The sequence below is a fragment of the Polypterus senegalus genome, chromosome 8 (genome assembly GCF_016835505.1).
Source record: "Polypterus senegalus isolate Bchr_013 chromosome 8, ASM1683550v1, whole genome shotgun sequence".
In the NCBI taxonomy this organism is placed as follows: Eukaryota; Metazoa; Chordata; class Cladistia; order Polypteriformes; family Polypteridae; genus Polypterus; species Polypterus senegalus.
In genome coordinates this window covers 181,062,644-181,085,415 of record NC_053161.1, presented here as the reverse complement: position 1 = coordinate 181,085,415, position 22,772 = coordinate 181,062,644, and the positions used below count along the sequence as shown (strand labels likewise).

Here is a 22,772-nt window from a genome sequence, read left to right as displayed (position 1 = left end):
AAAAGTTTTAAAGCCTTTCCTGTACAGACCTCGCGGTTCAGAAACAGTTTAATCCCAAGAACATTAAATGCACTCAATCAATTGCTCCTTGTAGAACGGTTTGTACTTATAAGTACAATCACCTCACTGTAAACTTGCACTACTGTTATAATATCTCACAACCTGAGCCACTTTTTAAAGCGCGTATTTACATATGATGACGATATCATTTTTAAAGTGAAATGCAGCAAAATATGTTTGTTAAATTATACACATAAAACTTTAACTTCATTTAAATAATATATATTCTTCACTGGGAGTGTCGTGAAGGATAGAATAATTAAACATGTACTACGAAGATATTTCAATGTTCTTTAAACGTTTTGAAGAATCGGCGCTAAGCTTACAGATGGCTTAACGTCTATTACAGAGCTGATTGTGTGGTGATCGGTTACTTGGGGAAAGAAAAGCAAGGACTGCAGTGGTGGCTACGCCAATATATATTGAATATAAAACAGAAAGAGAAAATAACAACACAGCTAAAAACGCAGCGACAAATTTCGACAATAAATTATTTCATCGAAGTGAAACACATGTTTAATAACGTGCTTTAACTCCTATCATCATGAAAATGACATCACGTATACATCTCAGTATTTTAGTTATTCAGAGAGCTGTAATATCACGAATGTAATGGATTCTGTGTCCAGTTGGAAGAAGAGAGCCGGTTTAAAAAGCAAGTAGTAATTCACACACATAGAGCACATACGAGTAGAAGATCAAATACAAAACAAAGCATTTAACGTGCTACTTTAATTACGATGTGATTTGAGAAACTGGTTAATTAAACGATTTTAAGATGAAGTTTATGATGTTCTACAAAATGACAAAATAAACTACGTGATTAAAGTGGAAATGTCGAGATTGAAGTTGACATTTCGTGCTTTTTCCCCACCGTGTGCCTTTTTTCTCTGTACCCTAATAAACTTTCATATGACACTCAGACAGTGGGCTACAACTCTTCTTTCCACGGCAACTTTGATATGTGACTTCTTTTTTATTTCCGGCACTGTGCGATTTTGTGAATGTGAGCTTTCAAGTTTCTCCAACACGCTATGTCACTCGATCAACTTAATTTTGTTGATTATACTACGGTTTATTTGAACAAATAGTATGTTTTTCCTTTGCCTCCACTTGGTATTCGCTGAAATTCTTATATTTCCCCCCGTGCTTTTCCCATTGTCTTTTCACAGAAGGCTGCGCTTAAGGGCGATTTTTATTGATTTGCATATTCAAAGAGGCGTAATTCTGGGAGGATTTGGGACGTTACATAATCTGCGCGTGCATGAGCGTTAGTTTTCACGCTGATCGGGATTTATGTAACGAAAGGACATGGAAGTTGGAGTACGCACAGATTCCTGCATCTGGATTTTTCTGTGCGTAAGCACATTTCGGCTTTTGTGCTTACGCCATGTTATAGTGCGAGTTCTACGCACGGCGTTATACATGAGGCCCCTGGTGATTTGTTTGATTTCATCTTATTTAATCTGAGCAGCACTTCTCCCTCTACAATTTCCAAATCCCTCAGTACCTCCTTAGTAGTCGTGTTTACCTCTGGGAGGTTATCCACTTGCTCACTTGTAAACACCTCAGAAAAATGTAAGTTTAGGGCATCTGCTATTTCATTGTCTGTATCTTTTAATTCCCTTTCCTATTCCTGATGAACTTGGCCTCCTCCTTAACTGTTCTTTTACTACTAAAATACTGAAAGAATCTCTTGGGGTCTTCTTTCGCCTTATCTGCTATATTCCTCTCCAACTGTCTTTTAGCCTCTCTGATATCCTTCTTAATGGTTGCCCTCATGTTCTCATACGCTACGTTCTCTTTGCAGTCATTAGTCTTATATGCCTTATACAGCAGTTTTTTCCTTTGCAACTTCTTTTTTAAATCTTTATTAATCCATCGTGGAGTTTTTTTTAGTTTCCTATTACTTCCAAATTTAGGTATGTATCTGTCCTGCATTACATGTAAAACATTTTAAACCTGTTCCACTGCTCCTCGACTGTCTCCACATTTAAAAGCTTATCCCAGTCTATCCTACTTAGACTTTGTCGCATCTGCTCAAAATTAGCCCTACTAAAGTTCAACTTAACAATTTTAGTCTTTGCATCTGTACTCTTACAAAATACTGAGAATTGTATTACATTATGGTCACTTGACCCTAGTGGTTCAATCACCTCTACACCCTCAATTCTATCCTGATTATTACAGAATACTAAATCCAGACAGGCTTCACCCCTTGTTGGTGCTTTAACATGCTGTGTTAAAAACAGTCACTGATTACTTCTAAAACTCCTGCTCTTGTGCTCCTCCATCTGTAAGGTTATCCCAGTTAATATTTGGATAATTAAAGTCCCCATGACTATAATATCCCCTGTAAACTTGCCTTTTGATATTACTAAAAGATGTGTGTTGAAATTACTGTCTGAATTGGGTGGTCTATAACACACTCCTAAAATGAGACCTTTTTCCCTAATATTTTCCAGGCGAAGCCACATGTCCTCACTAAGATGGGGCTCATCATCCAACTGAAGATGACTTACATTTAAACCCTGTTTGGCATAAACAGCAACCCCACCTCCTTTTCTGTTCTGTCTATCCTTCCTAAAAATGTGTATCCCTCTATGTTACACTCATCCCCATCTTTGTTATTTAGCCAGGTTTCCGTTATTGCTATAATATCATAATTATGCTCTGCTACATACAACTCCAACTCACTTACCTTATTTTTGATACTTCTAGCATTAAGGCAAGCTATTTTTAATGTGTTAATCCTTCTATCTTTACGTGTTTGCTTAAAATTTACATTACTATGCATTTTTATTTCTACACCATTGTTTGTTCTTCCATGTATAGATCTAAATCTGGCCTGTCCTAAACTCCCTGCCCCCCCATTCCCTAGTTTAAACAATCCTCGACTAGCCTACACATACGCCTCCCCAATACATTGGTGCCCCTCGGTTCAGATGTAACCCGTCACGGGAACAGGTCCCATCTGTTCCAAAAGGAGTCCCAATGCCCCATAAACCTATACCCTTCTACCCTGCACCAAGATTTGAGCCACGCTTAAGCCTTCTAATCTCCTCAATCTTACCTGGACTGGCGCGTGGCACAGGCAGAACTTTGGAGAAGACTACCTTGTCAGTTCTGCTCCTCAGCTTGGTACCTAACTCTTTGAATTTGGATCACAGAACTGACAGACTACCCTTATGTATGTCATTTGTTCCAACGTGGACAATGACAACTGGATCCACCCGCTCTGGCCAAGAGCCTATCCACCCTTCCAGGAGGTCTCCCACCTGTGCTCCCGGAAGGCAACACACCGTGAGACTCTCTCTCTCTGGAGCACACCTGCTTCAATCCCCTAATGATTGAGTCCCCAACTATCACTACCTCTCTTTTTTTGGAACTGGTTTTGAGGTGGCCCGTTGGGGCTCCTCAACCCTGCCTACCACCTCAGAATTATCAGAGTCACCGTCCAGCTCCGCCAGGACATGATAACGTTAGACACTTCTAATTCTGGGGTTGATGCCCCCGGACAGTGTGCACCCTTTACCTTACACCTTGTGACCATGACCCACCTATTCCTACCTGTCTGGTCTGGAATCTCCTCCCGCCACCTTAGGGGTGCACACTCTCTCTAAAGGACACCTGGGCCAAGTCCGCCAATTCTCTATTACAACGCAGGTCAGCCAACTCCTCCTCCAGTTCAGCGACCCTGAGCTCGAGGTGCTGGATCAGCTGGCATCTCTTGCAGATGTAGCCCTCATAGACAACTGGCTCTTCCAAACCATCATCTAAAAGTCCCACATCCAACAGGACTTGCATTGCACTGGCCTCATTATTAAAATTTGACTTGGGATTACTAAGCTGCCTTAACTATATATATTTTTTTTTTCTTAAAATTAAATTTCTTCTTCTTTCAGCTGCTCCTTAACTTAAATGGTAACACTAAGATCTGCTACAGATATTTTACACCTTTTCCCCTTAAGCTCCTGTACTGTTCTCCCTCTCAGCTGCCTGCTGTTTGCCTTTCTATGAGGTTAACTTTACTTTTCTCTGTCTCTTCTAGCTTTCGCTCTTCTTACTTATAAGCTCTTCACTCGCACTGTTTGTATTCCCCCGTATTAATGAACCAATACGCTGTCGCCCACTTAACTGTTCTGCCTCTGGACCTCTAAGGACTGTTTAATCTAAAATAAACAAATAAATCAAACTTTACTACCTTATTTGCTCCTACTGCTCTTTGTGTCTGATCAGCGTCTTAGCGCTGGCTGCTTACCTGCGTGCTGCTGAGTTTCCACCTTTTACTGCTTTGAAGTCAGCCGCGGCCTTTTTTTCTTTTCCTTTAAACTAAGGAATCGCTGCTACGACGACGCGGTTATTTATTTACAAATGCCGATATCAGTTACTGCTGCTTTCTACCCTGCCGCCTCGATGCTAATTCAAATACAGATAACAAGAAAAAGAACAAGTACAAGTACAAATAACTTTTCCAAGCGCACTTCCAAACACCCAGCTACTTTTGCTCTTGTGCGGGCGAAAAAAAAGCAAAAAAACCCTTCTAAAGGGAAAAAAAGCTTTAAAATTTCCCACACGGTTCCTTAGCGGCAACCAAAACCCAAGTTTTTAAGAGCAAAATGTATTTTTTCTTTGAGAGCAGTGATAGTGCTTGGCTGATTTGTTAAATACACCTTGTGATGTGCCTGGGTCATATATGACCAAAATATTTATTTTGTTTCAAAAGGGAAACATGTTATTGCTAATATTGTTATTGTTATTGCACTTTTTTTAATTTTATGAACTATGAGATACGCCTGGGTCAGATGTGAGCAAAATGTTTATATTTTTGAATTTCAAAAATTGAAAGAAAAAAAAAAAAAAAACAAACAGCTTTGCTACTACTTCAGATTCTGTTCAGTTGTAGGTTTTTAATTGTTTTTTATGCTCTTTTTGATGTGCCTGTGCCATATGTGATGACATTTAAAAGAGTAGCAATGAATAAACGTGACTTGTTTTTCAGCACATTCATTTGTGTCTGTTGTTTACAGGCCACTGAAAATGTCTGGCCCAGCTAAATTTCTTGGTTTGAAAATCTGACCCAACTGAATTTGTACCGTATATACTCAGATATGTTCTCCTGCAGACTAGTCGTGACTTGCTTTTACAGTATAATTTCTTCTATTTTATAATGTCGGTCGTATAAGTTGGATGTGGAAAACTCACACTATTTGTACAAAGGATTATAATGTGCTAACGCCCATCTGAGAGAGTAACTATGGAGCACACAGCCTTTATTTTCTATGTGTGTGCAGCAATGCACTGTATCAGTGTGTGCTCCTAACCTCTCTCTCCATTTTACCTACGTGACCACACGGTAAGACCCGAACTATTACGAAGAGACATTTGCACTAATTTGTGTTTTTTGTATCTCACACCCTCATACATCTTTATATATGATGGAGCATTCGATCAGAAGAAAAATTGGAACTAGTAGTGAATTAAACGTCATTGAAGTAGTGAAAAAAATTGGTAACTGCGCTGCAGCAACAAAATTTGATGTGTCTAAGAAACTGATGTGAGATTGGAGGAGGCAAGAAGATGGAAAAAAAAAAAAAAAAAAAGTGTTGCATTTGTGAACGGCTTATAAGTCAGGGTCTAATTTTATGATTAATTTTTCCGATTTCAAGACCTTGCCTATACATGAGTATATACAGTAATTGAATAACCGTGCTGTACACAGTACTCGATATTAGGCCTCACCAGTGTGTTATAAAGCTTGAGCAGAACCTCCCCTCCAGTAACTTGTACTCCACACATCAAGGCGCTATATAACCTGACATTCTGTTAGCCTTCTTAATGGCTTCTGAACACCGTCTGGCACTTGACAGAGTCAAGTCCACTATGACTTCTAAATCCTTCTAAGGTGTACTTTAAATTTTCAGACCTCCCCAGCATTACACCTTGTGTACAAACGAGAGTAAAATATCTTATAAAAGACTTTCTAATAGGACTGGGCACTCTTAAAAATAATAAAAATGGTACTTTAACAGGTTGTGCGGTTCCTCATAGACCACTGCTCGACCAAGAACCATTTCATTCATTTACATAAGAAGTGGGCTCTTTAGGCTTTCAAAAGGCCCCTGTGAGGCCAAAACAGAACATTAGGCTACCTAGCAGGACACTGAGAACTCAAGAAAACCTGAACTGAGCCTGTGGTTACTGGATGAAGAGAGAGACCTTTTAAAATCAGGAAGACATTGGGATTCCACATATCTACTGCATTTACAATTATTAATAGAGCTTGTGAGATAGATATATAGAGTGGAAAGCCACTATAATATAGATAGATAGGATAACCTGGCGCTTCTCTCCAAATTCCAACCAAACATTTATGTGACCTGATAGAGCTCCACGGGACACCGCAGAAATCATGATTGGGTCCACACGCGTGTGCATGCAGCACCACCAACAGGCTAGCGAGAGAGACACAGCTTGGGGGTCAGTCTGGGGGACGTGAACAGGGGGCGAAAGAAAACAAGTGGGGACACACATTCTGTCACATGCAAAGTTCAAAGCCAAGGAAAGTACAGCGGATTAAAGAAACCCCAAGCTACAGCCAAAAAAAAGCCGGTAAGACACCGCGCCACAGATGTGCAGCCATAACACGGACAATCACGAGGTAGAAATGACTTTGGCACCTTTATTTTTAAGCGTGGAGTTACAGTTCATGTATTTTTCATGGTTGAACAATAAATACATTTCCGTTGTGAAAATTTAATTCCTCCTTGCAGTTTGTAAAAAAATTCTTCTTCATTTTTTATATTTTTATTTTGCATATATAGATTTTTAAATTTGGATTTACTTAATATGGAAATTAGGGGCGGCACGGTGGCGCAGTGGTAGCGCTGCTGCCTCGCAGTTAGGAGACCGGGTTCGCTTCCCGGGTCCTCCCTGCGTGGAGTTTGCATGTTCTCCCCGTGTCTGCGTGGGTTTCCTCCGGGCGCTCCGGTTTCATCCCACACTCCAAAAACGTGCAGGTTAGGTGGATTGGCAATTCCTAATTGGCCCTATATGTGTGTGTGCTTGGTGTGTGGGTGTGTTTGTGTGTGTCCAGCAGACCCCCGTGACCCTGTGTTCGGATTCAGCGGGTTAGAAAATGGATGGATGGATAATATTGAAATTAATATGACAATCAGAGAAACCTGTCTCTCTATTATAAAAGAAAATCTTGAGACAAGACTATTTCCAAGAGATTTTTTCAAGTCCTGCCCTCCTCTCAATCATTTTCAAACATGCCCACAGTCCACTGAACTCTCATTCATGTGAATACTTTTGTCAGACACAGTTTCTGAGCTCTATCAGCTCTTATACATTTTTACATTTTCCTCATTTTAAGTCGTTTATGAAAAGTCCTGTTTCATTCTCTAAAGAAGCTTTCCTGGACAGTATTTTTAGACATACAATCTATTTGTTTCCTTCAATGTGGCCCTTTTCTGGACAATAATTTTATACTTTCTAGATGACAAGTCAACGACCAAGCAAAGAAGAAAGGGCAGCACGTCGAAAAGAGGCCCAAAAGCATTGGAGAGAAAAGAATTCAAAAATGAACAATAATAATCTAAGTGCAAATTCATAAAATAAGAGAAGTAATAATCTGCCCAGACCAAGTGAAATTGAAAACCTAGACGATCCAATTGGGGTCAGAAATAAAAGACAAAGAGTAGAAGAAAAAATAGAATGTCGTAAAGAGGTTCAAAAAGGTTGGCGTGATACACATTTAGAGCAGGTTAGAGATTATGAAAGTACTAAAATTCGAAAGTCTGATAGTAAAGATCGCACTGGCGTTAACAAATGGAAATTATTACTCCGTGAAATAATGGAACAGCGAAAAGAGATTGAATATATGGACGTAGGTGATATAGCAGAAGTACGTAGATATTGTTCAGCTTTAAAGTTTAAGTCGGAGATTTGTAGATCGTCTAATTCATGTTGCCATCACGGAAGAGTAGTGTTTCTTTCCAATGAAGAGGCGTATCCACGAGAAATAAAAGATTTGTTGTTTGGTGAAAGGGAAATCCACAAACACTACAGGCAAAATATTCAAATCTGCAATAATCTGTTTGCGTTCACATCATTCAATGCTCAAAACATAGATTTACATGATTCTGGACCATATGCTATGAGAATCTGTGGTCCCACAACAATTAAAGCTACTACAAGTTTAATTTCAAAGAAATGACAATTCGGTCAGGTTTATATTTATGATCATGGAGAAGCGATGCAACATAAAATCGAAAGAGTTAAACGATCAGAGGTATTAGAAATTCTACAGCCAATAATGGATACAAATCCATAGTCCAAAAGTATAGCACTTTACACAAAATGTATCTGCAAAACACGGACAAAGAAGTTTTCTTGGATTTCTATATGAGTCAGAAGGATCACAGTTGCATTTATAATAAACCAACATGTGACAAATTGTCAGTGATATCAAAGAGAGAAGTTTATAAAGCATTTGTGTGTTAATTTCAAAGCCAAACCGAATGAAAACGTACAACTCAAACAATACGTCTAGCGTGACATGAAACATCATTTTATTTCAATTTATTACGTCTTACTATTTTTACTATGGTTAATTACTCACTGCAATGTAAAATAGCTCTTTTATGCGTAGGTAACACTTCCCATAAAAATAACAATCTGTTTAAATTTTACATTCGCTTTCCCATGCGCGAGCGACTGAGCCACAAAGTGGATGGCACATAGTGCCCGCCCGGGGGTTGGCGAGTGAAGCAAGCAGAGGGCAGCGCCCCCTAGAACAGTAAAGGTTAAAGGCTAATTTTGGAGTGGGGTAGATCAGGATTTCACAATTCCTCCTTCTCTTGGAAAATTTAGCTGCTGCGTCATTTGGACAACAATTTCTTCTTTTATGTTTTGAAATAATGATCTGTTGGAGTACAAATAAAAACAATGTGTAAAAAAACTTTTTTAAAAGCCACCTACAAGCTTGAAGGTTTATTCTTAGCTGTGAAAACTTTATCCCCTTTCAGTTTGTGAAAGCATTACTTAATTTCTGTTTTTACTTTTTCACCATATTATTATTATTATTATTATTATTTTTCAGGACAAGAAAAACAATCTTTGAAGTCTAAACTAGTTTATGAAATAATGCTGTTTACAGAAGGTTAAAAAATGAATGATGATGTTTTAGGGATAAAAAGCAGTTATTTTATTAAAGATGAACCTTTTAGCACAAAGTGTCTGACCGCCTCTTCTCGATGCTTCGTACTTCAAACTTGTTTCAATTAGTAAGGAGACGCCGCACATTTCATAAGGTGCGTCACGAAGTGGGCGTGGTTAGAATGCAGTGGAGCTCACAAGAATATCCGATAGAGAGACGAGAGCGCAGTGCAGTAAGTCAAGTCATGGATAACGTCAGGTACGCTGTTATGTACGTATTATGTATGAATAAATTTTCTCATTTGATTTACTTTTACAAATGCCGTTCGCTACAAGATGCTTTTTGATTCCTATGACCTGCTTATAATCACACCTCTCGTGAATAGTTAAAAAAAAAAAAGTGATCTCACTTTAACATTTGTGGTATTTTCATTTAACAACTAAACTAGGGGTCGCCAACTCCGGACCTGGAGGACCACCATGACTGCAGGTTTTCATTCTAACTCTTTTTTTTTAACGATTGCCCTGTTTGTGCTGCTAATTAACTTCTTGTGAATTCATTTTAATTGAATTGCTTGTTTAAGATTTGTTCTACTGAATTTCTTCATCGTTCCTCTGAATTTCTTCATTTCTTTAAATGGCACCCAAACAGAAATTAAATATGAGGTGAGGGAGCCAACAGAAGACCAACTAAGTCAGGGCCTCAAACTGCAACCAATTTAACTCCAACCAGCTGTTTAATGAGGTGCCCATTCTTGTTGTTAATTAAACCCATTCTTTAATTCCATGGCTTGTTGCTGCTCTCATGGTGCATTAGCAGACATTTCTGAAATTGTTGATTTTCTCTTTCTAAGAGCTCTGTTAAAATGTTTTGGGCACCTGAGCAGATTAACATTCTTGAGACCTTCATGTTTTTTTTATTTTTATTTTCTGATACTATATGGTGGACACCAGTTGTTTTGGCACATTTTGTATCTCATAATCGTTTGGCTGCTAATTACAGAAAAAGAAACAATTCAGGAGTTTGAGTCTTCAAGAGCAAGACAATTAAAATTAGTTAAAAATAAGTTAATTAGCAAAAACAGGTCACTCATTAACAAAAGGGTTAGAATGAAAACCTGCAGCCACAGTGGTCCTCCAGGACCAGGGTTGACGACCCCTGGACTAAATGAACTTCGCCAGTTCTGTTTCAACTGTCATCGGTGCATTAACGTGACTCAGGGGATTCACTCTGGCTGCTTAATTTATTTGTGTTTCCATGCTGTGATCTAGCAACCCAGCCACAGGGGATGCACAAACCAGTATGTTTCTTTGTGCCTGTCCCAAGCCCAGATAAATGGTGATGGTTACTTCAGGAAGGGCATTCGGTGTAAAACTTTGCCAAATCAATATGCGGACAACAATAAAAATTTCCACACTGGATCGGTCGAGCCTCGGGTTAACAACGACTGTCACCAGTACTGTTAGCCAACAGGGTGCTGGCAGAAATTAGGCTACTGTTGGCCGAAGAAGAAGAAGGAGAAGAAGGGGGGCGGGGGGAGATGTGGCCGGAGGCAGGAGGAGAGGAGGAAAGTAAAGAAAGTGGAACTGAGGGTAGGAACTTTGAATGTTGGCAGTATGACTGGTAAGGGAATAGAGTTACCAGATATGATGGAGAGAAGGAAGGTTGATATATCGTGTGTGCAAAAGACTAAATGGAAGCAGAGTGAGGCCAGGTGGATCGGAGGTCGATTCAAATTGTTTTATCATGGTGTGGATAAGAGGAGAAATTGGGTCAGAGTTATTCTGAAGGAACAGTATGTCAAGAGTGTTTTGGAGGTGAAAAGAGTGTCAGACAGAGTATTGATTATGAAGCTGGAAATTAGAGGTGTGATGATGAATGTTGTTAGTGCATATGCACCACAAGTTGGGTGTGCAATGGATGAGAAAGAAGATTTTTGGAGTGAGTTGGATGAAGTGATAAACAGAAAGTGGTGAATGGAGCGGATTTCAAAGGGCATGTTGTTGAAGGGAACAGTGGAGACAAGGAGGTGATGGGTAGGTATGGTGTCAAGGAGAGGAATGAAGAAGGTCAGAGGATAGTGGATTGTGCCAAAAGGATGAACATCACTGTGGTCAATACGTATTTTAAGTAGAGGGAGGATAATAGGGTTACGTATAAGAGTGGAGGAAGATGCACACAGGTAGATTACATCCTATGCAGAAGAGTTGATCTGAAGGAGATTAAAGACTGCAAAGTGGTGGCAGGGGAAAGTGTAGTTAAGCAGCATAGGATGGTGGTCTGTAGGTTGACATTGGAGATCAAGAAGAGGAAGAGAGGGCAGAGCCAAAGATCAAATGGTGGAAGTTGAAAAAGGAAGACTGCTAGGTTGAGTTTAGGGAGGAGGTGAGACAGGCACTGGGTGGCAGTGAAGAGTTACCAGACAGCTGGGAAACTACAGCAGATGTAGTAAGGGTGACAGTAAGAAGGGTGCTTGGTGTGACATCTGGAAAGCAGAAGGAGGAAAGGAAACCTGGTGGTGGAATGGGGAAATACAGGAGAGTATACAGAGGAAGAGGATGGCAAAGAAGAAGTGGGATAGTCAGAGAGATGCAGAAAGTAGACAAGAGTACAAGGAGATAAGGTGGAAGGTGGCGAAGGCTAAAGAAAAGGCGTATGATGAGTTGTATGACAGGTTGGATACTAAGGATGGAGAAAAGGACCTGTACCATTTGGCTAGACAGAGGGACCGAGCTGGAAAGATGTGCAGTAGGTTAGGATGATAAAGGATAAAGATGGAAACATACTCAGAAGTGAGGAGAGTGTGTTGAGCAGATGGAAAGAGTACTTTGAGATGCTGAAGAATGAAGAGAATGAGAGAGAGAAGAGGTTGGATGATTTGGAGATAGTGAATCAGGAAGTATAACGGATTAGCAAGGAGGAAGTAAGGACAGCTATGAAGAGGATGAAAAATGGAAAGGCTCGTAACTACAAGGGAAAATTGATGAGCCACAGCATGAAGTTACAGGAAAGAGTAGTGGAAGCTCAGTTAAGAAGTGAGGTGATGATTAGTGAGCAGCAGTATGGTTTCATGCCAATAAAAAGCACCACAGATGCAATGTTTGCACTGAGGATGTTGATGGAGAAGTTTAGAGAACGCCAGAAGGACTTGCATTGCGTCTTTGTGGATCTGGAGAAAGCATATGACAGGGGGCCTCGAGAGGAGCTGTGGTATTGTATGAGGAAGTTGGGAGTGGCAGAGAAGTACTTAAGAGTTGTACAGGATATGTACGAGGGAAGTGCGACAGTGGCGAGGTCTGTGGTAGGAGTGACGGTGGTATTCAAGTTGTAGTTGGGATTACATCAGGGTTTGGCTCTGAGCCCTTTCTTATTTGCAATGGTAATGGACAGGTTGACAAACAAGATTAGACAGGAGTCCCTGTGGACTATGATGTTTGCTGATGACATTGTGATCTGTACCGATAGTTGGGTGCAGGTTGTGAAGACCCTTGAGAGGTGGAGATATGCTCTAGAGAGGAGAGGAATGAACGTCAGTAGGAACAAGACAGAATACATGTGTGTAAATGAGAGGAAGGTAAGTTGAATGGTGAGGATGCAGGGAGTAGAGTTGGCAAAGGTGGATGAGTTTAAAAACTTGGGATCAACTATGCAGAGTAATGGGGATTGTGGAAGAGAGGTGAAGAAGAGAGTGCAGGCAGGGTGGAATGGGTGGAGAAGAGTGTCAGGAGTATTTTGTGACAGAGAGATATCAGCAAGAGTGAAAGGGAAGGTTTACATGATGGTAGCGAGACCAGCTATGTTAAATGGGTTGGAAACAGTAGCACTGACCAGAAAGCAGGAGACAGAGCTGGAGGTGGCAGAGTTAAAGATGCTAACATTTGCTTTGGGCATGACAAGGATGGACAGGATTAAAAATGAGTACATTAGTGGGTCAGCTCAATTTGGATGGTTGGGAGACAAAATCAGAGAGGTGAGATTGTGTTGGTTTGTTCGTGTGCAGAGGAGAGTTGCTAGGTTTATTGGGAGAAGGATGTTAAGGATAGAGCTGCCAGGGAAGTGGAAAAGAGGAAGGCCTAAGCAAAGGTTTTACAGATGTGGTGAGAGAGGACATGCAGGTGATGGGTGTAACAGAACAAGATGCAGAGGACAGAAAGATATGGAAGAAGATGATCCACTGTGGCAACCCCTAACGGGAGCAGCTGAAAGTAGAAGAAAAAGAAGAAGATGCTGCTGTGAACTCGCGATCAGAGTCCTGCATGCTCTGATACAGTTGAAAGCTTCACGCATGTGCATAAAGTTCAAGTCTTTTAACTATCCGCCCATCCTTAAGTATTCACAATCAAAATGTTGTGAACATGCATAGTAATCCTAGACTGACCTCCTCAACAGATGGCGTTGTCACTACCTGATCTGCATGCCTGCCCAATCCGCTAGCGTATACGCATAAAGGCAAACTGAGTCATGCACGCACATGTGCAGAAGTTTACTATTACGACTGCGCCTGATCGGCGTTTTTTATTTTGCAACATAAGTCCCCATCTGATTTGTCTCACATACACACTCTTTGCTTAATGCAAACTGATTTCACGATGCTGCCCAATTTGTACTGCGCATGTCTAATGTTTTATGACACGCGTCACTCGTCAGGTTTGAATTGTAGTTGCGAGTCACTTTTGTGTTGCTGTTTATAGCCGTTTATAAGTGGACTTCTTACTGCAAAAGATGGCAGCTTTTGAATTTTATAATGTATTGGAAAAATTTGGTCACCTGAAAAATTTAACTGCTATTGAATGAAGGAGCAAAATGAAATGCGATGTGTGTCTGTGAACTTTATAATGGATATATACAGCTTTTTGTAAGTACATCATATTGATGAAAAAGGCAATAAGAATTTTCATTTTCAGTTGCAATGCGAGCTTCGTAATCTTGTGGTTTAAACGTAAAAGTCACAGCATTTCCCATATTAGGGTTAATGGATTAATGAATGCATGTCATTCTTTTTGTAACATCTGCACCAAAAGAAGGGAATTCCATGCCCAGCCAGGGGGTGATGGGGTGCATTCAACCCTCTTATATTGCCCCTGAAGACCAGACACAGGAAATCCTACCTGAATATGAAGACATCACTTCCACCTCAGCTCTGACGACGTCACTTCCTGTCCTGGCCCCGAGGACAACATAACTTCCACAAACCTCCCTATAAAACCTCACTCCCTTCCTCTGTAGACCAGTTCTGTTTTGGACTCTGTTCTTTACATTGTTGTGCTGAACGCTTTGTCTTATTTTGCAGCCAAGGTCAAGTACATGGGTGACTGCCACAAACCTTTGTTTTGTGTCGAAGCTCTTTATTTCACACACCCTATTATCATTTGGTGGTGTGTATCTTTTAACATTTGTTCACATTATTTTTTTATCTTTAAGAGTGAACAGCATGTTTATAATTAAGCAAAACAATGTAATCGAGGTGTTGAATTAGGTATAGAATTAGGAGAGCACGTCTGACACTTGGCTGGTGTAAAGTGTGCCCTCCAAAGCCATCAGTATTTTTTTATTATGTTGGTATCAGATTACATCAATACAAGAATTTTTCCATAGTAAAGTTAACAAACATATAATGATGAAGGCTAAATTAAATACAAGAGTAGCAACAGCTAAGTTAGTATAAGAAAGCGGGATGCAGATAATTGTCGGAGATGGCTTGGGTGGCGACCCGGCTGGGACACTTAGGTAGACCGGAGGAGGGCTTACGCCTTCCCCAGACCATGTGGGTGCGACCATCCTGGTTCCTTTGGGGGCCATGGGTACAGAGCTTAGAAGCTCAACCCTGTAGGGGCCCGTGATCACCACCAGGGGGCACCCCCGTGCCTTTGGAGCCCTGGACCTCAGCACTTCCACCACACCCGGAAGGGCCGGGTAGAAGAAGACTGGGGACACCCAGAGTGTTTCCGAGTATGCAGCGGGCACTTCCGCCACACGGGGGTGTTTCAGTGGGAGATTGCCAGAAAGCACGTGGAGCACATCTGGGTGTGTTTAAAAGGGGCCGCCTCCCTTCATACGATGGCGAGAGTCGGGAGTGGAGTGGACTGCCCTGGAGAGGAAAGAAGGAGGCAGTCTGAAGAAAGGCATTGTGTGGCCAGGACTTTGGGGACTTGTGGGGTAGTGGTGCACTTGTGATTGTAAATAGTGTAAATAAACGTGTGGTGGGTAAAATGAACGTGACTGCCTGTTTGTGTCCGGGCCAGCCTCCACAAATAGCATTACAAATTGTTAATGGAGCAGCTCAGAATCTTGCATGATTTAATTACTTTAGTGGTTTTTCTATTTTTAAAGCTATTTCTAGCATATTAACGTTCACACAGAAAGATATAATAGAGGGTCTAACATTCTTATTATGTATAGGAAATTTACGAAGTAAGGAAACCGCAGTTACTACATTTTCTAACATTTAGTCTTCAAAATTGTATACAAAAGAAGAACAAGAATTAAACAGTGAGATATTGTTTTGTCATTCAAGACAGTAACAGAAATAAATCTTTATAAAACATTATGGAATATGAGCAGATTCAAAAGAAATGTGAGAGGATTTGTTTTCATTTGTACTAAAATGACATTTTGTAGATATTAAATGCATACTTATGAATATTAATTTATTAGTTGGCTGCTATTTATTCATAATTTTGAAATGGATTTCTTTAAGCTTATTTGGTAGAAAAACATTCTATGTCACAAAATAAGCAATTTTAAAATGAATATCCAAAGCCATCAGAGTAGTGTGGTGTGCGTCTGATGTGGTATAGTGAAAGGCTGGGCACCTGCTGTTGTCACGTGTCATTAGCTTATCGTTTAAGCTGTTGGTTTAGGAGAAGTACACACACACACACACATTAAATTGAATATAATGGAGGAGGCTTGCTCCTTAGAAATAACTTATTTCTTATTTCTGCAGTTAGAAGTACAATGCCTCTTTTTTGTATTTTTTTTTCTTGACCCTACAGGATGCCCGGTGGCAACCAGCCTTCCAAGTGGCTGAACAGATGCCAGTGTACCTGAATTCTGAGACACAATTGGATGTTCTTTTGTTCTACTTTTAAGATTCCCAATTTCCCAAAAAACCACAGTAATTAAAAAAAATAATAATAATAATTGGTTAGACTTTACTCTAAGCAAACCTTAATCTATTGTGATGTTTTACTTTGGTAAAGAAGTAAGGGTACACTTTATTAATGTTTCAACTCCGTGAGTGAACATTGTTTATGTTTTTAACATTCAGGGTGAGGTGGAAGAGTCCAGCCGTGTTAATGGGGAGCAATTAAACAAGAAGGATGGAAAGATGTGTGCCATGTTGAAGTAGTGACTGGCCCTCCTGCCTGGCACTTCTAGAATCCTCCATCTCAATCTCTGGTCTGATCTGCTGTTCCTTTGCCAAGTGATCACGAGGTATTGGACTTTTTTTTTTTCTCCTCAACTTCTGAAAACTGTCTTGGTCTCATTGCACTGGTTGCCTGTCTCACATAAAATTGATTTCAAGGTTTTTTTTTTAAATAATTAGAAGTCTCTGAGTATTTTAGACCCTGCCTATAGTATGGAGTGTCTGCTCCCAAAATTTATTTTCTTAAATGTTGCTTTCTTTTTATTCCAAGTTCAACCATATACAGTGGTATGAAAAACTATTTGCCCCCTTCCTGATTTCTTATTCTTTTGCATGTTTGTCACACAAAATGTTTCTGATCATCAAACACATTTAACCATTAGTCAAATATAACACAAGTAAACACAAAATGCAGTTTTTAAATGATGGTTTTTATTATTTAGGGAGAAAAAAAATCCAAACCTGCTTGGCCCTGTGTGAAAAAGTAATTGCCCCCTTGTAAAAAAATAACCTAACTGTGGTGTATCACACCTGAGTTCAATTTCCGTAGCCACCCCCAGGCCTGATTACTGCCACACCTGTTTCAATCAAGAAATCACTTAAATAGGAGCTGCCTGACACAGAGAAGTAGACCAAAAGCACCTCAAAAGCTAGACATCATGCCAAGATCCAAAGAAATTCAGGAACAAATGAGAACAGAAGTAATTGAGATCTATCAGTCTGGTAAAGGTTATAAAGCCATTTCTAAAGCTTTGGGACTCCAGTGAACCACAGTGAGAGCCATTATCCACAAATGGCAAAAACATGGAACAGTGGTGAACCTTCCCAGGAGTGGCCGGCCGACCAAAATTACCCCAAGAGTGCAGAGACGACTCATCGGAGAGGTCACAAAAGACCCCAGGACAACGTCTAAAGAACTGCAGGCCTCACTTGCCTCAATTAAGGTCAGTGTTCATGACTCCACCATAAAAAGAGACTGGGCAAAACGGCCTGCATGGCAGATTTCCAAGACGCAAACCACTGTTAACCAAAAGAACATTAGGGCTCATCTCAATTTTGCTAAGAAACATCTCAATGATTGCCAAGACTTTTGGGAAAATACCTTGTGGACTGATGAGACAAAAGTTGAATGTTTTGGAAGGCAAATGTCCCGTTACACCTGGCGTAAAAGGAACACAGCATTTCAGAAAAAGAACATCATACCAACAGTAAAATATGGTGGTGGTAGTGTGATGGTCCGGGGTTGTTTTGCTGCTTCAGGACCTGGAAGGCTTGCTGTGATAGATGGAACCATGAATTCTACTGTCTACCAAAAAATCCTGAAGGAGAATGTCCGCCATCTGTTTGTCAACTCAAGCTGAAGCGATCTTGGGTGCTGCAACAGGACAATGACCCAAAACACACCAGCAAATCCACCTCTGAATGGCTGAAGAAAAACAAAATGAAGACTTTGGAGTGGCCTAGTCAAAGTCCTGACCTGAATCCAATTGAGATGCTATGGCATGACCTTAAAAAGGCGGTTCATGCTAGAAAACCCTCAAATAAAGCTGAATTACAACAATTCTGCAAATATGAGTGGGCCAAAATTCCTCCAGAGCTGTAAAAGACTCATTGCAAGTTATCGCAAACGCTTGATTGCAGTTATTGCTGCTAAGGGTGGCCCAACCAGTTATTAGGTTCAGGGGCAATTACTTTTTCACACAGGGCCATGTAGGTTTGGATTTTTTTCTCCCTAAATAATAAAAACCATCATTTAAAAACCGCGTTTTGTGTTTACTTGTGTTATATTTGACTAATGGTTAAATGTGTTTGATGATCTGAAACATTTTGTGTGACAAACATGCAAAAGAATAAGAAATCAGGAAGGGGGCAAATAGTTTTTCACACCACTGTATATATATTGTGGCCGCCGGCCGGGGCTGGAGCCCGGCCGGGACGCCCAGGAGGACCTGAGGAGGGCTTGTGCCTCCTCCAGACCGCGAGGGGGCGTCCGTCCTGGTTCTATTGGGAGCCACGGGTCGAGGGCATGGAAGCCCTACCCTGTAGGGGCCCGTGGTTACCGCCAGGCGGCGCCCGATGCCGGTTCGTCCGTGTGGCCCTCGGCCGGGATGGAGCCCGGCGGGGCGCTTGAGGACCGGAGGAGGGCGTGTGCCTCCTCCAGAACGAGGGGCGTCCGTCCTGGTTGAGACAGGGGCCTCGGGTACAGGGCTTGGAAGCCCAGCCTTGTAGGGACCCGTGGCCACCGCCAGGCGGCGCCCAGTGCCTGTTTATTCGGGAGCCCGGCACTTCCGCCACACCAGGAAGTGCCGGGGAAGACGACGGCGAGACACAGATGGCTTCCGGGTGCACGGCGGCACTTCCGCCACACAGGGGTGTGGCCGCTGTTAAGTGCCGGAAGCAGCTGGAGCCCATCCGCTCCCCATAAAGGGCCGCCTCCTCCAGTCGGTGGTGGAAGTCGGGAGGCAGAAAGACTGAACTGGAGAGAGAGGACGGGAGGCGGCCAGGAAGGCAAAGAGACTGTGGGCCCTGGACTTTGGGGGAATCAGTGCAAGAGGCACTGGGGTTCGTGATTGTGCACTGGACTTCTGTATTTGTAAATAGTGTAAATAAACAGTGTGATGGGTGACAAATTGATGTCCGTCTGTCTGTGCCGGGGCCAGCTTTCACAATATATATATATATATATATATATATATATATATTTCTCTTTTCTTTTGTTGAACCAGTGGCCTTATACTCTTGATTCCTTCAGCATTTGACCTGATTGCACAACTGAGAATGAATTAAAGAATTTTAACAAGTGCACTGTCACAGTTAACATTAAGGACGGGGACAGTCAGCACCATGTCATGCAACACAGTGTTAATTCTTTTCTTTTGTTGAAAAAGGACCATTTATTTCTATAGAACTGGTTGGCTACATTAGGGTTTGTAAACTTGAGACAAATGGCAATTGTATTAATAATAATTGATATCTAAAGATATTTTCAAACAAACACAATTTGTCCATGGCAGGAAATTGCAACAATAGATCAAAAGGAAAGGGGACTTTGTATAATTTATTACGTGAGTGGAAAAATAAAAACACTACATACTTGTATAAATATATATAATGCAAAAGTGTCATTTAAACTAATACAGGTAGACATGAAAAACCAGGTTTTCTGATGAAAAAACAATAATGTTTAAAACTGTATCATTTACATACAACAGAGTTTGGTTAATCATTTAAATGCAATTACTTATATCCATTCATACACTAATAATGGCAATTATTGAAAAATAGTAATATATATAGTATTCCTCTCATATAAGTAACATTTCTCGGGCTGCCTTCTTCTACCTCTGAAACATTTTTAGACTTCATCCTGTTCTTACGCAACACAGTACTGAAGTATTGGTTAATGCCCGAGTCACCTCACGTATAGATTACTGTAATGCTATTCTATCTGGCATCCCACAAAAAGACATCCATCTCTTACAACTTCTTCAAAATTCTGCTGTCAGGATAATAATCTGTTTTAAATCCACTGAACATATTACACTGATTCTCTCTCAGCTTCACTGGCTCCCTGTTAATTACAGAATACAATACTAATCACTGTTCTTAACATTTAAAGCTCTCCACAACCTCACTGATCTCTTCCAAACTTGCACTGCTCTCGCTCACTCAGATTCTCATCTGCAGCTCGTCTTTCTGTGCCACACGTCAGACTCAGTGCTATGGGAGCTCGAGCGTCTCTTATAGTGCTCCTCAACTCAGGAATTCTCTTCCCTGTCAAATACATCAGCTCAATTCAATAACACATTTTAAAACTGCCCTCAAAACTTATCTTTTCAAACTGGCATACCAAATGTGAATCTTGTTACTGCCAGTTATCTTTGTCTTTCTTTTAACAGTGAAATGATACATTTAATGACAAAAATAAACAATTTTATTGTATACAAATTGGCTTAATTATTTCTGAAAACATTTCACTCATTCCTCTTTCAATCTCTCTCTCTCTCTCTCTCACACACACACACACACACACACACACACAATGTGGTTACTTAAATATATACAGGGTAGAATCGAAAATCCTTGAAAAAGAACTGTCTTACATAGCTTTTTCTGTGTGTTGCCACTCTGTAGTTTGAGAGTATTCATTCTGGCAATATGGTGCAGCCTTAGTTTGTGGAAGTCAGACACAACTAAAGACATGAGCATAAAATGATGGTTGTCAATTTCAAACTGTGTTTCCTCAATGTGCTCCTTGAGAAAAAACACATCATCTGAACCAATCTCAGCCCAAACAAACTGATTGATCAAAGATACACTGACAGCTTGCCCTAATCTCGACTGTCTGATAAAACACTCAGCTACTTTGACCACCATGACTGGACCCTCAGAAGGAATCATCAGACCTCCTTTGTTTTTTAATGTGAGCGAGTGGTAGCTTTGATCATATGATGCCAGTACAGCATCTGTTACCAAACTAGCACGGCACACATCAGAGGACAGCTTTCTCAAAATCCCGTCTAAGGGCTACCTCCCACTGCTTCCTGAGATGGATTTCTTTGGGAAACATTCAAAGTCTGAGAAATGTTAACAGCTAACAACAATCTCCATAATTAGTAACTAAATACGTTTAGCCAAAACGTTGTTTGGAGGCTCCCTTGAGCAAATAAGTGCATAACTTTGCTATCTTAGCCTGACGTAGCTGAAGTTAAGATTATAAAACGGGATTTTCTAATGGCCAAATACAACCAAAAAAATTGTTCATCCTTATCTATTAAATTTAATCCCCCGTGATCTGGTTTAGAGCGTACAGCGATTTGTACAATCCCAAGCAGCACATGCGTGAGGAATCTTTATTCACTACTTCACTCCACAGCAGTGCCACTCGCAATATGGCGGCGATGTTGACGTACGATGCTGCTGATCATGCGGCGTCCAGTAATTCTATGTCTAAGTTAGGGCACGCCGATCGGGTAGCGACAAATACGCGTGCGCGCACGAATCCGGCAGGCACGTAGATCGGGTAGCGACAGGGCGGAAGGCAGAGTTTTCGACCTGCAGCCGGATACAATTGAGAAGTAACGCTGACTTTTTACCCTTCGTTAATAATATGAAATAAGAAAGAACAACTCAGTTTACCAGAAATGACATTCTTGTGATCAAATTGCATTTGCATCGTCGAGAGCCGCATCATGTTTTTAAGTTGCTCAGTATTTTAATGAGCGTTATATCTCATCATTGATTTCTTTTCGTGTGTGTAACAAATCAGCAGTTGCCTCGCGGTTCTCTCCAAATTCTAACCGACATCTTACGTGAATTGACGGAGCTCATAACAGGGACCACAGGCGCATGTAGGCACCACCGACCGGCTGGCAAAACAGAGAGACACGGGTGGTCAGTCCGGGGCACGTGCACGTGGCCGCTGGGTGGGGTATTTTACATTCTTTCACTAACGAAAGGCCAAAGAAGGCACCGCGGATTAAGGAAACCCAGATCAGCAGCGAGCTTCCATTTTTAAAAAAGCCGGCAGCGCACCGAGCCGCAGTTTTGCAGCCATCGGGCGGACAAACACTGAGTAGAAATGAGCAGCAGCGCGGAGTGTGCGGACATTAAAAAAGTTAAACACGTGAAGAGCAGAGCGGGCACTCCGATGAGGGTCTCTGACGACTGGCTACCCAATGCTCTCTTCGTCTTCTCGTATACGGCGCAAGTACCTACCTGTCCCGTGTGGCTCAACCCGCGTGTTCCACTCGACTGACCAGCATGTTCGTGTGGCTCCTTTGTTGGCCTCTGTCTCTGATCACAGGGGCTCACACATCAGCCTGACGGATTTAAACAGCTGTGCGGCTCAAGTCAGCGCTCTGCTCTCCAGGGGCTTCATTTTCACCCCCACCTGTCTCTGTCTGTCACAGTGTCAAATATCCACACGTTTTACCAAAGCAGAAACAGTCATAAAACTAACAAAACGTAATCATGTAAAAATAAAGAAATAAAAAGATAAACAGATGTGCAGAATGGAACAATAATAAAATACATAAATATCCATCCATTTACTAAATCAAGGAAGGTTTGTTGGGCCGGTGAAGCCAATTCCAGCAGACATTGAGCACAGGACAGGAAGAACACATGGTGTCACACACACACACACAAGCCACATTAACACACCAATTCACCTCTCCG

At 41.2% G+C, this 22,772-nt stretch overlaps 1 protein-coding gene across 1 annotated transcript in view; it reads right to left on the bottom strand.

Annotated features, from left to right (window-relative positions):
- Positions 1–22,509, bottom strand: part of LOC120533542 (oocyte zinc finger protein XlCOF20-like) — a 52,988-nt gene extending 30,479 nt beyond the window's left edge. The window contains exon 1 of the mRNA XM_039760475.1: positions 22,311–22,509. The gene's annotated coding sequence lies outside the window, so the exon portion shown is untranslated. The remainder of the gene's footprint in view (positions 1–22,310) is intronic.
- Between the last annotated feature and the right edge of the window lie 263 nt (positions 22,510–22,772).